Here is a 14251-nt window from a genome sequence, read left to right as displayed (position 1 = left end):
ATGGATTTATAGACTAGACTCAGGCTGTAGTAACAGCTTCACTTAATTAATTAGCTTGAACAATCAATTCCGTTTCTCCCAATGAAAAGAAATTTATTCTTTGATTCACAAATTTGTTGGCAAAATGAAATGGGAGGAAAAGAAGACCGCTCAGGACTGTTTTTTTTTTTTTTTTGTTTTTTTTTTTTTGTTGTGCCATGGGCGAATGGCATCATCCATATGCCCTCGACCAATGACTTTTTTTTTTTTTTTTCAACTTTTTTTTTATTATTTATTTTTGGGACAGAGAGAGACAGAGCATGAACGGGGGAGGGGCAGAGAGAGAGGGAGACACAGAATCGGAAACAGGCTCCAGGCTCCGAGCCATCAGCCCAGAGCCTGACGCGGGGCTCGAACTCACGGACCGCGAGATCGTGACCTGGCTGAAGTCGGACGCTTAACCGACTGCGCCACCCAGGCGCCCCACGCTCAGGACTGTTTTAGGTGATCTCAGAAAACCTATTTACCCCTAAACTTGCTTCCTGAAATTCTACATTTGAGAGCTACAGTCTTTACCCCCAGCTCTGGCAAATGAAATCGGCTTGTTCCCAACTTTATAATCATTTCAAATATTTCGTTAATGACTTCCATTTTCAAACTCCACTCACATGACCCTAGTCTCAAGTGAAGAGCCTTGCAGGTCTTAGGCCTGAGTCGGCCTCGGCTGTGGCAGACAGAGGCGGAGAGATTATCAAAGGGGCCTCTGAGGTTAGAACTGCTTTCTAATCACAAACTAGATTCCAATCCTAGCTCTGCTACTTTCTAGCTGTCATTTTGGAGAAGTATGTTAGCCTTCTCAGGTCCAAGTTTCCTTATCAGTAAAGTGGGGATAATTGTACAGCCATACAGAGTGGCTGTAAAGATTAAACTAGATAAAGCATATAAAGCACTTATCTGACACCTACCTCACAAGCATTCAGTTCCTGTTACCTTTGTTGTCATTATTATTGTTTTGTCATTATTGTTTATAGCATTATGCTATATTCAATGATCATATATGTAACACTCTTATGTAATTGATTAAATTGCCTTTCTCCCTTAACTGTGGGACTGTGTCTTCCTTGACCAGTGTCAAGTGCAGAGCCTGGAACAGGGTAGGCATCCACGAAGTGCTATTTGCTCTTTGTTTTTATTTTGAGTGAGTGAATGAATTTAATTACGGTGAAGTGTCAGACTAAAGAAACAAACAAGAAAAAGTCAGCCTGTTCCAGTGGTGTACTTCACGTTTTTTAACTTTGAATTTGATAATCCAATGTTTTCTTCTTTTTTTTTTTTTTTTTTGAGAGGGAGAGAGACAGCAGCATGAACTGGGGAAGAGGCAGAGAGAGAGAGAGACAGAATCCCAAGCAGGCTCTGCACTGTCAGCGCACGGAGTCTGACAGGGAGCTCTATCTCACAAACCGTGAGATCAGGACCTGAGCCGAAATCAAGAGTCGGATGCTCAACCAACTGATCCACCCAGGCACCCCTCAAATGTCATTTCTCCTACATAGAATGGCAAGCAGAAACTTGTTGAAAGGGAAGTCATAGTATTGACTCTTAATCATTAACTCCAAAAGTCATCTTCAAATCTGGGGTCAGTCAGGGGAGAGCGATAAGACAACGATTTGGGAGGACAATGCAGAGTCTGGGTAGAAGAGGGGGGCTGCTGATCAGTGGATTGGCACAAGAGGTCTCATAGACTCGTGGTGGAGAGGACTTGGCAATGTAGGGGAGGAACAGGAAAGATCTCATGCACGGTATCCTGCAAGAAGGATGTGAATTCATAGTCTGACTTGATCGATATGACGAATATTTAAAAATTCATCTTTGTAAAGCTAATGCCTTTGCCTTTGTAGGAACGAACACCCAAACTGTCCCTCTTCTGAACATGGAACCATCAAGTGGAATGATAAATCCATTCCACAGTGTTTTCCTGGGACGTAGCTTTAGAACTACAGCACATATTTTACTTCCAAAGCATTTCCACTTAATTCGTGCAGAATTCATCCTAAAATTGTTCAAAATAAAGATAGCATGGGATTTTATACGACAGAGGCACCTTGGAAGTCACCCAAGAGTTTTTATTAATAGATGGTAGAGGAAGTCTTATTTAGCACACAAGCCCAAAATGAGACCAGAAAGACATGCATTATGATTAATCCGGATAAATACTGAATATTAGAAATAATAACAGAAAGGTTAAACGTAAGAAAAAAGTTCATTTTTTCTCTTTATAGATTGACAGAAGAAAGAAAATTGAATCAGGGTACCTAATAGGCCGATTCCCAGTTTTGGATACTGCACTTATCCTGAGAGAGCATTCTTTTAAAGAAACCAATCAAACAAAAATTCTGTATATTCTAGACTGCTTAACTCGTTTACTACAAAGAAGTACTCATGCCTAATTGCCTAGGCAAAGAGAACTAGGACTTCCCTGGGCACCGGAGGAGGCCCGAAAGCCATCTCCGAGTTACACAGAGGGAAAGTTTCAGGTGGAGGCTTGCTGTCCCCATTGAAGAGCACAGGCTGCTGTCTGAAGTGTCCTTCGTGGTCCTCCCCCAGCCAACTGCAGCTCACCAGAAGACGCTTAAATGTTCTGTGCTGCGGATGCACTTCACGTGCATTTTATCCGACTTGGCGCTTTGAGAAGCTGAGAAAGGACAGGCCTGCATCAACATCATTGTGCTGCACACACTGTTTACTTTGCTGCTGTCTTTTTCCCATCCTGCTGGGTCTCTTTGCTAACAAGGGTCAGAAAGCACTCATGGTGCATCATGAGAATGCCTGTGTGTTGCTTAAAGCAATTTGACTGGGACACAAGCCATTGTCCAGAAGGGGTGGCTTGGAAGGCTGATGGTAAAACTGTAAAAAGTTCCTCAACCTCCAGCTAGGGATTAAACCTAGTTCCAGCCGGAAGGCATCTCAGTGTGATTACTATTTAGCTAATGGGACATTCAACACATCAGTTAAGGACAGAACAAATTTTTATTTTGGCCGTGGTATTAAACATCTAAGCAGAGTTTTAACAAACTAATGACTCTAATGAGTCTTGGGCCTCTACAAGCAGAGAACCACATGGTTTGAAAGCCATTTCAAGGCACATTTATAAATATGCCAACTAGAATAGGTGAGGAAGAGGGCAATTTTCAAGAGCATCTTTCCTTTTCTAGCTTGACCAAAAAGATGGCCGGGTGAGCAGAGAAGAACATGGGCAATCCTCAGAGAGGCATAAGGTTTCAAGGATGAAGAGACTCTGGATTGAAGCTATACTTTTACTGAGTTTATGTACCACCCTCTTCTATATGATGGGCCTGCCACTTCCTTCTTTCCTGGGGAGTGTACTTATGGTGCATGCCTCTGTGTAATGTGGCTTCTCTAAGGTTCCTGATGTGGGGTTCTGGTCATTTTTGCTCAATGACTGCACCTGGGCCTATAGATGATCAGAACTAATTTTTATTTAATAGATAATGCAAACTTAAAAGATTCTTTTAGTTCTTACAGGGAGATGTATGGTGCTTCTAGCTCCAGGAGAAAACAAAGATTGAATGGAAAAAAAGAAACTGTCACTTGTGATTTGTAGAAGAAAGACCTGGAAAGGAGTAGCTGGGGAGGTTTCCTAGGAAACTGGGGTACACGGAAATGAGATTTGGGTAAAGCTCCTGGAGTTATTTGACAAAAAAGGAGAGATTTAAATGTAGATCCGATTTAGATCTCACTTGGAGAGCTAAGGAACCTCAGAGAAATTCAACTGGAAGGAGGGAGAAAATAAGTTCAAATTAGAAAGAAAAGAGATACAGGTAAAGAAAATTTCTCACTAGCCAGGAGGAAAGGGGAATGCATATAACTGGAAACCCTAAAAAGTAGTAATTCTTTTCTATATTATCCACCCAGTATGTATTCTTTCTCTCTATGTCTCCCATTTTGTGTGTGTGTGTGTGCACGCGTGTACACACACACACACACACACACACACACCTGTGAGCCATTACTGTTGACCTGATAGGACTTGCCTTCTGAACTTTGCTTGACAGAAGCTGAGTAGGTGAAAGACCACTATCCCTGAAGTCTTCTCATGTATGGTCGGTGAGCAAAGGACAACATTTTCAAACCCTCATGTGTTTCTAAGGCTATCCATAAAGTATGGAAGAAGGAAATACCAATATGTCAGGTCATGTCTTATCTTGAAGGCATTATTGCTAAAATTTAAATAGACCTGTTGTCTTGCCCAGCTGGATGCAAGTCTGCTGTTGAAAGAGGCATTCCATTTGGAAGCATGATCATGGTTAAGAGTTGAAAGTGGTTTCTGAACTGCATAAGGAAGCTGCTTACAAATGAATTCAAGGATATTTCTAAGTGTCCTTACACATGGCTTTTCACATATACAAAGGCTAACAAAAGATATGTGGCTACAATAATGATTTCCTTTCTAGTTCTTATTTAAGTTTATTCTTTTTTTTTAAAATATATTTATTTATTTTGAGGGAGAGGGGAGGAGCAGAGAGAGGGAGACAGAGAATCCCAAGCAGGCTCCACACTCAGCATGGAGTCCAGTGCGGGGCTCAATGTCATGACCATGAGATTATGACCTGAGTCAAAATCAAGGGTCAGACACTTAACCGACTGAGCAACACAGGCACCCCCACGTTTATTCTTTTAAACAGATACAGATGTAATTAAACCTTTCCACATTTTTAACTCTTTAACAGAAAATACTTAGGAAGGTAGAGTCTGGGAATGTGCAAACTTAGCAGTTGCTTCAGAAGTCAATGCAACCATAGGTAACTAGAACAATAAAGGGCAGTGACTGGTCATTCCCAAGGTTAGACAGCACAGGCAGGGAAGTGTGAGGTTCCAAAGCTGTCGGGAAGAATTTCCATGCAGGGAGACGGCCTGGCAATTTCAGTGGCAAGTCATGCCTGGGAAAAATGAGACTTTTAGTTAAGTTTGTGAAAACTCTCCTGAATGATCTGCCATGCAGAACAGTATACTTCCCCCTGTAGTTCCATACCCTGTGATAGAAAATGCACATATAAAGTTAGACCAACTGGCACATCTAATCATGATTTCTAGGCTGAGAACAAATAAGCCAATTTTGTTCCCAACAGAAAACCAGATGACGCAGATTGGCGGTTCTAGGTTCCATACTAGTTTAAAGATTCGTCAGTCATAGGGGCACTTGTACCCCAATGTTTATAGTAGCAGTTTCAACAATAGCCAAATTATGGAAAGAGCCTAAATGTCCATCAACAGATGAATGGATAAAGAAATTGTGGTTTATATACACAATGGAATACTATGTGGCAATGAGAAAGAATGAAATATGGCCTTTTGTAGCAACGTGGATGGAACTGGAGAGTGTGATGCTAAGTGAGATAAGTCATACAGAGAAAGACAGATACCATACGTTTTCACTCTTATGTGGATCCTGAGAACCTTAACAGAAGACCATGGGGGAGGGGAAGGGAAAAAAAAAGTTAGAGAGGGAGACAGCCAAACTATAAGAGACTCTTAAAAACTGAGAATAAACTGAGGTTTGATGGGGGGGTGGGAGGGACAGGAGGGTGGGTGATGGGCATTGAGGAGGGCACCTGTTGGGATGAGCACTGGATGTTGTATGGAAACCAATTTGACAATAAATTTCATATTTAAAAAAAAAGATTCATCAGTGACTAAGCAATGCAAAATGCTAGTTAAGAGTGAATCACAATGAAATACAATGCCATAGTAAAGTTTTTAAATCCAAATATTACGGGTTGAGAAAACTGGCTTTTATAACTAAAAGGGGCATCCAAGGTCTCTTGGGTTCCCACTTGATACGTAAATTGAAGGGTGGACCCTTTGGGCAACAACCAATCCGCTGAGAGTCCTGGGGTGGAGAAGCGAGAGAGGACAGCTCACCAAGGACAACTCATCTCTCAGCAGCTGTGTGTGTCTCAGCAGGTTGGGGATCACACCTGGAGCTTGGGAGTGCCATGGTGGGGAGCAGAAGCAGGGGAGGCTGGTCCTGGCTGGGCAGGCCAGGCTGTAAGCCGTGGCCTGCTTGGGTTCCCGCAAGGAAAGGCTCTCCCCTGTTCCTGATTTATTGCTGCTGGGTCTGAGCCAGTTGCTATTCAGGGCAAGGCAACTAGACAGACTTGGCTCCACCGAAATGCCCACATAAACAAGTTGATGCTTGACCTCCTAATTTTGGCTCTGCACTGAACTAACAAGATCATTTTTATTATTATTAAGAGTATTGAAAAAACAAAAAGTTTGTCTTCTGAGTTTACAGAACTGGAAATAAATTGCCTGGAGAGGACAGAGCTTTTTCAAATTCTTCAGACCTGCCTATTGTTGCTCTGTCTCCTGCTCTTGCCTCCTCTTATTCCTCCTCATTCTCTTTTTTCCTCATTCGTTTTCTTTTCTTTTTTCCAAGAAAAAAAAAAGGGCTAAATCTCTTGCTAAATATTGCACGATTTCTTTCTTCTAAGTCATAAGTCATAGCATGGGAAAATACCAAATGTGGGCACGGCACACAATCTACTGACAAACGCTAAAATCGGTTGTTTCCAGAGACCAGCAGTACTGACCTCAATCCCTCCTTCCCCATTCTTTCTCCAAAGGAGATAGAAAATAACCCCAAATTCATGCTAATCTAATCAAGACAGAAAATAAATCAATGAGTACCTCAGTCAAAATACCAAATGGTCTCTCTATTTCAACAAACCAAGGAATTGCAAAGATTTACATACTTGGAGAACAACTTATCCTCCAGCCATCATGTTGCTAAGGAGAGAAGCAGCAAACAGGGCCCTGACACCGTCACAGGGCAAGGCTGTGCCCCGCACTGTGATCCCAGTTCGGTTTATGAGGCCTTCTGTTTGATTTGCAAAACCAATTCATCTGGCAGTATAATTTGTGCAGCCAATCACATCCAAGGCCAATAAGGGTTCTTTTACGGGCAAATATCTTCCCCTGTGAGTAATTTCACACATGAGTACAGCAACAGGGAGCTAAAAATGGATTTCTGACATTATCTTTTATATGACAAACAGACATTTTCACTTGGTTTGATGAACTGATAGAAATCCTCATTCATGCAGATTTCTAGTCTCGGCAGTCCAGCAAAAGAAGACCAGAATAGCCAAGCCAGAAGTGGAATAAAAGGGGCCTACTCTGTGGGAGTGTTTAATTATAGGCTCAGTTACAACAAAGGCCATTAGATGCCTCATTTATGTCACCTTTCTGTGCTTCCTTCTTCTTATCACTAGTCAAAAAGGGATTACATTTGTGTGTGAGGGACGCTGAGCAGTGGCCTTCACTCCCGCATTCCTTCGGACTCTTGCATCATCAGACATCTATTTTCCTTCCACACAACACAGGGGTGCACATGGGGCTTGGAGTGATTTTACAGGAGACTGAAATTGAAAGCCAGTGAAACATATTGAGTTTATAGAAGTGGTAGTGTTGCAGCTCAACTTATGTCACAGAACTGTTCCGGTACAATGAATCTCGAGGCGGAAATAGGAGTGGCACCCTGTCCTATTTCCCCTAGTGATCCACTAGTAAAATTTTTGCTTCCTGTTACTGCACCGTCTGCTCTGCTGATCTAAAAGTCTTAGCTCCAAAGGGAGGAATACTGCTACCAGGAGACACAACAATCATTCCACTGAATTGAAAGTGAAGACTGCCACCCAACTGCTTTGGGCTCTTCATGCTTCTCAGTTAACAAAGAAGGGAGTTCTCGTCGCTGTGCTGGCTGGGGTGATTGATCTGGGTTTCCAAGGGAAATCGGGCTGCTACTTCATGATGAAGGTAAGGAATAATATGTCTGGAATACACGAGATCCCTAAGCATTCCTTAGTATCACCATGGCCTGTGATTACAGTCAATGGGAAACTTCAACAACCCAATCCAGGCACTAAAGGGCCCAGACCCTTCAGCAATGAAGTTGGATCACCCAACCCCAGCCTGTCCTGGCCCTCTTAGAGATAGAGACAGAGAAAGATACATAAGCACACACATGTCTTATTGGTTCTAGGTCTTTGGAGAACCCTAATGCAATTGGCAAAAGGAAAATCTGGTTATACTAAAGGTCTTAATGCTGATGTAAACCTTTCATAACAATTTCTCTCCATGGCAAGTTTTAGAAATGGAATATTTAATGATATTTTCCGGGGAATATCAAGCAGGGCCTCACAGAATGAGCTCTGGTGAGAATGGTGAGGTTCGCATCTCTGTTTGCCACTTTCTTGCTCTGTGGTCTTGGACAAGTTCCTTAACTCTCCAGGCCTCTGGTCACTCGTCTGTTAACTAAAGATAATAATACTTCCCACATGGGGCTGTTGTGAGCATTAAATGAAGTGTATGTGTGTGTGTATGAAACTTTTCATAATATGTATATTTCATAAATATATATATATTTTCACATATATGAAATTTTTGGTGCAGTGCTTGGCACATAGTAAATGTTCAATAAATGTCAGCTATTGTTAGCTTTACATCACAAAGAGTAAATGCTAAAGCACAGATAGATTTGAAAATTTCCTCAATAGTTCTTTCTGAAAAGGTCAGCATGAATCAAATTGAATTGCAAATGCATTTATGGAATTGGCAACAGCAATCAATCCATCTGGAGTGGAAGGTTTTTTGTCAATGCAAAGAATAAACCCTTGGTTTATAGGCTCAGTGTTTGAACTTATTTTCATGTTGAGCTCTCCTACAATGATGTGTAATTACATAAGTCACAGGAATCCTCATAAGTTTCTATTCTGCTTTACTTTATTAATTTGGAGCAACTACCCCCTGTCGGCACAAACCATCTTTGAGAATCCACAAGTATATGTAAGTTTAGCAATTCCTTTTGCTTCCTCGGTGTGGTAGGCTGAAAAGTGGCACCCATCCACATCCTAATGCCTGGAATCTTTGAATGTTAATTACTTCAGTTGAAAAAGGGTCGTTGCAGATATGATTAAGTTAAAGATTTTGAGGTGATAGATTATCCTGGGCTCTACAGACTGAATCATGTCCACTCCTCTAAATATGTATTTTGAAGCCATGGCCCCCAATGTGTCTTATATTTAGAAATGGGGCCTCTATGGAAGTATTTAAGGTTAAATGGGGTCATAAAGGTGAATTAGTGAATTAGTGTCCTTATGAGACACCAGAGAGCTCTCTCTCCCACCTCCCCCACCTCTACACATACACATGGAGAAATGGCCAAGTGAGGACATACTGAGAAGGTGGACGTCTACAAGCCAGGAAGAGAGCTTTCATCAGAAATTGAACGCTGCTGGGCCCTGGTCTTGGATTTCGAGGTTCCAGGTATGAGAAATAAATCCCTACTGTTTAAGCTGCCCAGCTTGTGGTATTTTGTTATGGAGGCCTGAGCACACACTAACATAGCTAGGTTCAAGTGGGGCCTGAGTGCAATCACGTGTATCTTATGAGGGGAGGCAGAGGGAGAGATCAGACACACAGAGAAGAAGGATATGCGAAGACACAGCAGAGGGAGTTTGGAGATGCTCCCCTTAAAGACTGTAGTGATGTGTAGCCATAAGCCCAGGAATGAAGGCCGCCACAGCAGCTGGAAGAGGCAGCGAACAGATTCTCCCCAAGAGACTCTGGATGGAGCATAACTGCTGAATTTTGGCCAGGTATATGGTACAGGCTGGACGGCCAGTTGGTACGAGCACACCCTGAATGCCCCTGTTAATCACCATCTTGAAAACGTAGAGATCTTGTCCTCCCTCTACATTCCCAGCAAGCAGAATGTAAAGGAGAATGTGTTGTTCAGTGTTCAAGGTCAGGTGGTTTGGAGGTGGCCAACCTGGAGCGTCCCTCCCGTAATAAGGAGTGACCAGGTGGCATACCTTGATGTTTTGGAAATGCTGGCCCATGCGAGGAGGGAAAGGGCTACTGATAGGTGCTGGGTTAAGTTGCTGTGATACAAGCACTTGCTGCACGTAGATCCCAACAGCAGATGCTCCCTGTGCATAGGTTCCCCCAACAAACCTACCTCTTGATCACTGTCTCTGGGTCTTTCCTTTGGCCTCACTGGACCATCACCCACCCTAGGCTTAGAGTCTGCTGGGGTGCAGCTGCACACCCCTTGAAACAGATTTTGGTCTTCTGGTCCTCAGAACCGTGAGAGAATAAATTTCTGTTGTCTTAAGCCACCAAGTTTGTGGTAATCTGTTACAGCAGCCATATAGAACTAATAGACTCAGCAATGAATTATTCATTCAGTAACTTGGCTTACCTGTGAGCCGAGACCCTAGCTATCACTTCATTGTCCATCCAAATGGAGTTTCTACCATTTCATGAGCTGAGGGTATAATGATAAATATGTTGGATATAACGCCATTCCTAGGTTCCAGTCTTTTGTGGGAGACGAGACTGAAAACATTAGAAGGAATTAATCTGTAATGTGATTTAGGAAACACTATGAAGGAAACCAACAGGTGACAGGTGACGTGAGAGTCTGGTGGAAGCTACTTAGATCATGAGGGAAGTGTTCTCTGCAGATGAGGCACTGAAATTGAGACAGAAACAGCCATGGGAGGCCCTGGAGAAGAGCAAGTCCAGGCAGGGGGACATCAAGAGCAAGGGTCCCAAGGAGGAAAGGGCACAGTTCTGTAACTAGAAGGATAGCCAATGTTGCTGATGTCTAACACTTAGTAGTAATTCATAGTTGAGTGCATTCTGTGTACCAGGTGCTGTTTAATGGGATTTACATTATTTGCCTTCCTAATAACTCATGAGGAAGCTATGATTATTTCCCCCTTTTAAAAATTTTTTCTTGGGGTGCCTGGGTGGCTCAGTCGATTAAGCTCCGACTTCAGCTCAGGTCATGATCTCACGGTTTGTGAGTTCGAGCCCCATGTCGGGCTGTGGGCTGACAGCTCGGAGCCTGGAGCCTGCTTCGGAATCTGTGTCTCCTTCTCCCTCTGCCCCCCCACCCCCAACTTGTGCTCTGTCTCTCTAGATCTCTCAAAAAAGAAATAAATGTAAAAAAAAATTTTTTTTTCAATTTTTTCTTTAACATTTATTTATTTGAGACAGAGAGAGAGAGAAAGAACAAGCTCGGGAGAGGCAGAGAGAGAGGGAGACACAGTCTGAAGCAGGCTCCAGGCTCTGAGCTGTCAGCACACAGCCCAACGCGGGGGGCGAACTCTCAAACCGCGAGATCATGACCTGAGCCGAAGTCGGACATTTAACCCACTGAGCCACACAGGCGCCGCATTTCCCCCTTTTAAAGGGAAACACAATATGGTGCGCAAGTGCCAAGAGTGGAGGTTGGAGCCATAAAAGCATAGGCTACTCAGGAACAGTGTGTAGGCCCTTAGAGGTCAGCATGGCATTTAAATTTTGCTCAAAATGCAATGAGAAAGAAGGGTGTTCAGCAGAGGAGAGTATTATCTAATTGGTGTTTTAAAAGGATCACTCTGGGGGCGCCTGGGTGGCTTAGTCGGTTAAGTGTCCAACTTTTGATTTGGGCTCAGGTCATGATCTCACGGTTTGTGGGATGGAGCCCAGTGCTCCAGTGCAGCTCAGTGCAGTCCAGACTGCTTGGGATTCTCTTTCTCCCTCTCTCTTTGCCCTACCCCTCCGCTCGCATACGTGCACTCTCTCTCAAAATAAATAAATTAACTTAAAAAAAAAATAAAAGGATCACTCTGGCTGCTGGTGGGTGATTAATTGTAGCGATGAATTAAGTGGAAGCAGGCCGACCAGGAGACTACTGCAACGGTCTAAATGAGAGATGCTGGCGTTTGAACTAAGATGATGGCAGTAGAAATAGAATACATTTTAGAGGAGGAGCAACAAAGAGAAATGAAGACTGGATCTCAATTACTGAAGCTGACTATTCTGAGGGTATGTGATTGTTTTCTAAGCATTTCTCATGGTGCATTTCTTCCCGTATTTTCACACATCATCTCTTTAAACAGAGAGGAGGTACACTTAACATCTTCTATGGTACTAGCATAAACTATTTGTTGTTGTAGGTATAATTCCTGCCGGTGTTTAATCTATAAAGTTCTCCCACTTCTCCAGCGGTCTCCATTCTTGCAACCTGAGAAGTATTCTATGTGGAGAGAACCATATTTAGGAAAGCCCAATTAATAACAACACTGCTTAAGTATGGTAATCTTAGCAAACAAAGCTGCTGTCAACTTCCTCCAAAGTATTTTCATCTCACATCAGTTTTTAAAAACCAAACCTTCAGAGAAGTACGGAGTACTATGATGAACATCTTGGAGCTGAGGGAAGTTCAATAGAGTGTTCAGGGCACCATCTTGTAGTGACAGCTGACATAGTGCCCAAGGCCTTGACCCTCCACCCAATTCTCTTCCCATCTCCCAACTGTTTCATTAACTGCATTGCAACATAATTCTTTTTGTTCTTCTATTGCTTACATTCACGCTTCTGAAAGCAATTCATATATTTATGCATATGGGAAGGACTCAACTTTGATTCAACACATCTTGGAATAACCTTAATGGATTATTGATGAAGTTGGATGCTATTCTTTCTCAATTCACAGAAACAAACAATCACCAAGAAATATTATCACGGCTGTGTAGGGGGGGAACCTTTGACAAAATGAAAAATTAGCTTCTCCTACAACCATATTGGGATTCTTTATTTCTTTGCCTCACATGTACCTGGTAATGGCAGGAAAGACAGAAGAATAAAATAAATGGATGAGTAATTGATTGTAAATAATATCATGATGTGGCAGATGTCAAGAGGGAAATCACATTATGGTTTTAATAGTTAATAATTTTTTTCTAAATAAGTTTGGTACCTGATGAATAGCTTCCACCTTCTCTTAAGTAACCCTCAACACTCACTTTCTAATTCCAAAATATCACTAAGAAGTATTGGCATCACGCCCAGAATATTTGGTTATTCCATAATAAAATCTTACAACATCGTTATCGCTCCATTTCCACAGTATGGTATAATCCTCAAAATCCATAATGTGCTATCACAAACGTGATAGACATTCAACAACAGTGTTAGTGTCTTATTCCCCTTTTAAATTAAATTTTGTACTTGTTATAAAAATCATTTCAAACAGAGAGGGAGGCAAACTGTAAGAGACTCTTAAATACAGAGAACAAACTGAGGGTTGATGCAAGGGGTCGGCGGGGCGTCGGGGAATGGGGGATGGGCACTGAGCAGGGCACTTGCTGGGATGAGCACTGGGATTTGTATGTAAGCTATGAATCACGGGAATCTACCCCCGGAGTCAAGAACACACTGTATACACTGTATGTTAGCTAACCTGACAATACATTATATTTTAAAAAAAAAAAAAACTAAAAAAAAATAAAATTATCTAATGTCTTAAGGCTTAAAAACATTTTGAACTTTGGGTTTGTTACTATTATATACACACATTTTAAAAAATCAGAATCAAGAGCTGTCTTCTAAATTTGATATCCATGAACTGATAGGACCATAACCATCCATGATGTCTCTGACTATAGTTTTGAGGGAGATGGGCAAAGTGAGATATCACCAAACTGTAAAGAGATTTGTCACTTGGAAATGACCGCCTTTATTGTCTAGCCTGTGTGTATAAGGGCCTCTTTTCTCTGGACATGTGATTCTGGGAAAGTTAACTTGATAATATTATTGTTATCTGATATTGCCGGTTCTTCTGAGGCACATTACATATATGAAACTTTTGGAATGCGCTTCATGTCTACAGATGCCTTTGCTTCATCTTTCTCTGTAAGTGATGACTTTCATATCCCTTCCCTTTCACATCTTCGCTCAGGGCCACAGGTTTGCACTGGCACCCCACTCATGCCTCTGTGCAAAATGCAAATAACAAACCAATAAACTGAAGACATTTCCCTGGACTGAATGCATGCCGTGGGTATCCCTGTAGGAAAACCAACAGATATGGCCTTAGATGCCACCAAGAACTGAAACAGAAGGCGCATGCACCGCTTAATGCTAAGACTAGGGAGAATTATTACAATTAGCCTTACAAGCAAGTCTGTACACTTGAAATGCAAAGAGATTTGTAACATTTTGTGTACAGCTTTCAGTAGCTTTATTAATGACACACCTTTCAGAGGAGATGGCCCTTTCCTGGTGCTGAGGATTAGTGAAAAGTTTGCAAGGACAGTCATGGTTTACATCGGGTGTCAGTAAACCAACAAATCTGGCAGCTGCCTGGTTTTGTAGAGTTTTATTGGAAGGTAGCCATGTCCATGGCAGTTGAGTAGCT

The 14251-nt window shown here is 42.2% G+C and overlaps 1 protein-coding gene and 1 long non-coding RNA gene across 4 annotated transcripts in view; one reads left to right on the top strand and one right to left on the bottom strand.

Annotated features, from left to right (window-relative positions):
* SLC35F1 (solute carrier family 35 member F1) overlaps window positions 1-14251 on the bottom strand; it is a 470792-nt gene that overhangs the window by 62601 nt on the left and 393940 nt on the right. The gene's annotated exons all lie outside the window — the stretch shown is intronic.
* The window catches only part of LOC131514764 (uncharacterized), a 54038-nt gene continuing 47097 nt past the window's right edge, over window positions 7311-14251 (top strand). For both annotated transcript variants that reach the window (XR_009263260.1, XR_009263259.1), the window contains exon 1: window positions 7311-7815. This is a non-coding gene — a long non-coding RNA (uncharacterized LOC131514764). The remainder of the gene's footprint in view (window positions 7816-14251) is intronic.

The sequence above is a fragment of the Neofelis nebulosa genome, chromosome 6, assembly GCF_028018385.1.
Source record: "Neofelis nebulosa isolate mNeoNeb1 chromosome 6, mNeoNeb1.pri, whole genome shotgun sequence".
In the NCBI taxonomy this organism is placed as follows: Eukaryota; Metazoa; Chordata; class Mammalia; order Carnivora; family Felidae; genus Neofelis; species Neofelis nebulosa.
The sequence above is the reverse complement of the archived record's forward strand: the minus strand, read 5'-3'. Positions and strand labels throughout refer to the sequence as shown.